This window comes from Homarus americanus, unplaced genomic scaffold (assembly GCF_018991925.1).
Source record: "Homarus americanus isolate GMGI-L3 unplaced genomic scaffold, GMGI_Hamer_2.0 scaffold4363, whole genome shotgun sequence".
In the NCBI taxonomy this organism is placed as follows: domain Eukaryota; kingdom Metazoa; phylum Arthropoda; class Malacostraca; order Decapoda; family Nephropidae; genus Homarus; species Homarus americanus.
This window is the reverse complement of record NW_024737090.1, coordinates 7501-10441: the sequence shown is the minus strand read 5'-3', so window position 1 is coordinate 10441 and position 2941 is coordinate 7501. Positions and strand designations below refer to the sequence as shown.

At 53.2% G+C, this 2941-nt stretch overlaps 1 pseudogene; it reads left to right on the top strand.

The window, feature by feature from the left end:
- The first annotated feature begins 874 nt into the window (after nt 1-874).
- LOC121873084 lies at nt 875-2719 on the top strand (annotated as a pseudogene).
- The last annotated feature ends 222 nt before the right edge of the window (nt 2720-2941 follow it).

Below are 2941 nucleotides of genomic sequence, written 5' to 3'. Positions count from 1 at the left end.
AAGCACACGTTGGGTTACCCCATCACCTAACAACGATGATGGCGGTTCCCACCCGTGAAATACACAACCTAACCAATATTGGGCGACGATGGCGCTCATGAGCCCACGTCCCCACAAACAGTAAGAGAAAGAGAGAGAGGAGGAGATGGGCCAATGTCTTATGCCTCGCTGGGGCAAAGAGAAGAGAAGAGGAGCGGATAAGGGAGGAGATTGGCCAACGTGCGGTCCCTCGCCCAATGTCGGCTGCCTCGCTGGAGCTGGGTAAAGAGGAGAGGAGCGGATAAGGGAGGAGATTGGCACACACGGTGGCGCTGCCGGCGCCGAGGATAGCAAGAGAAGGTGCAGTTTGATCTGATCATCTGGTTTGCTATTTCTCTAAGGCCAACGTGCGGTCCCTCGCCCAATGTCGGCTGCCTCGCTGGGGCAAAGAGAAGAGGAGAGGATAAGGGAGGAGATTGGCACACACGGTGGCGCTGCCGGCGCCGAGGATAGCGAGAGAAGGTGCAGTTTGATCTGATCATCTGGTTTGCTATTTCTCTAAGGCCAACGTGCGGTCCCTCGCCCAATGTCTTCTGCCTCGCTGGGGCAAAGAGAAGAGGAGCGGATAAGGGAGGAGATTCGCCAACGTGCGGTCCCTCGCCCAATGTCGGCTGCCTCGCTGGAGCTGGGGCAAAGAGGAGCGGATAAGGGAGGAGATTGGCACACACGGTGGCGCTGCCGGCGCCGAGGATAGCAAGAGAAGGTGCAGTTAGATCTGATCATCTGGTTTGCTATTTCTCTAAGGCCAACGTGCGGTCCCTCGCCCAATGTCTTCTGCCTCTCTCTCAATCTCACTATTTTGGCCGCCGTGATAGGCGCCGCCAACAGCAGCAGCTACCTGGTTGATCCTGCCAGTAGTCATATGCTTGTCTCAAAGATTAAGCCATGCATGTGTAAGTACAAGCCGATTTAAGGCGAAACCGCGAATGGCTCATTAAATCAGCTATGTTTCATTGGATCTGTAAACCCACTTACTTGGATAACTGTGGCAATTCTAGAGCTAATACATGCAATTGGTCTCTGACCGCAAGGGAAGAGCGCTTTTATTAGTTCAAAACTGGTCGGGCCCCGGTCCGTAACCCACCTGTGGTGAATCTGAATAACTTCGGGCTGAGCGCACGGTCTCCGCACCGGCGCCGCTTCTTTCAAGTGTCTGCCTTATCAGCTTTCGATTGTAGGTTATGCGCCTACAATGGCTATAACGGGTAACGGGGAATCAGGGTTCGATTCCGGAGAGGGAGCCTGAGAAACGGCCACCACATCTAAGGAAGGCAGCAGGCACGCAAATTACCCACTCCCGGCACGGGGAGGTAGTGACGAAAAATAACGATGTGAGTCTCATCCGAGGCCTCGCAATCGGAATGAGTACACTTTAAATCCTTTAACGAGTATCCATTGGAGGGCAAGTCTGGTGCCAGCAGCCGCGGTAATTCCAGCTCCAATAGCGTATATTAAAGTTGTTGCGGTTAAAAAGCTCGTAGTTGGATCTCAGTTCCGGACTGACGGTGCACCGCCCGGTGTTTACTGTCACGCTCGAACAGCCGCCCGCCGCTCGCACGGGATGCTCTTTGTCGAGTGTCGAGTGGCGGAGTTTACTTTGAAAAAATTAGAGTGCTCAGAGCAGGCTATTTGAATGGCCCGAATGGTGATGCATGGAATAATGGAATAGGACCTCGGTTCTATTTTGTTGGTTTTCGGAACCAGAGGTAATGACTAATCGGAACAGGCGGGGCATTCGTATTGCGGCGCTAGAGGTGAAATTCTTGGACCGTCGCAAGACGAACTACTGCAAAGCATTTGCCAAGGATGTTTTCATTAATCAAGAACGAAAGTTAGAGGTTCGAAGGCGATCAGATACCGCCCTAGTTCTAACCATAAACGATGCCAACTAGCGATCCGCCGGCGTTATTCCCATGACCCGGCGGGCAGCTTCCGAAACCAAAGTCTTTGGGTTCCGGGGAAATATGGTTGCAAAGCTGAAACTTAAAGGAATTGACGGAAGGGCACCACCAGGAGTGGAGCCTGCGGCTTAATTTGACTCAACACGGAAACCTCACCAGGCCCAGACACGGAAGGATTGACAGATTGAGAGCTCTTTCTCGATTCGGTGGGTGGTGGTGCATGGCCGTTCTTAGTTGGTGGAGCGATTTGTCTGGTTAATTCCGATAACGAACGAGACTCTGGCCTACTAAGTAGTCGACGGATCTCCAGAAAATGGTGTCCAGTTCGCAACTTCTTCTTAGAGGATAAGCGGCAATTCTAGCCGCGAGATTGAGCAATAACAGGTCTGTGATGCCTTAGATGTTCTGGGCGCCGCGCTACACTGAAGGGATCAACGAGTTTTCCCCTCCGAGAGGAGCGGGTAACCCGTTCAAAGCCTTTCTTGATAGGGATTGGGGCTTGCAATTGTTTCCCATGAACGAGAATTCCCAGTAAGTGCAAGTCATCAGCTTGCGCTGACTACGTCCCTGCCCTTTGTACACACCGCCCGTCGCTACTACCGATTGAATGATTTAGTGAGGCCTTCGGACTGGCGCTCTTGGATTGTCGGCCCCGTTGCCCGCGAGGGTTTTCTGGGGTCGTCGCCTCGAGCTGACGGAAAGATGTCCAAACTTGATCATTTAGAGGAAGTAAAAGTCGTAACAAGGTTTCCGTAGGTGAACCTGCGGAAGGATCATTAACAGAGAGAAAGAGAACGGGGCGCTCTTAAAACTACTACTACTCTCCTGATTTGGGCGGTCTCGGGCTCTGCTCTGGCAACTCCAGCAGCGAAAGAGGACAATCCCGGCCCCCGCACCAAAAATAGGTACCACCACGCTGTAGGTGGACCACACTCGGGCGAGAGCGCGAAGACCGGAGGAGGAGGACGGACGGGGCTTTGGACGGCTGCCCGTCCGTTCCT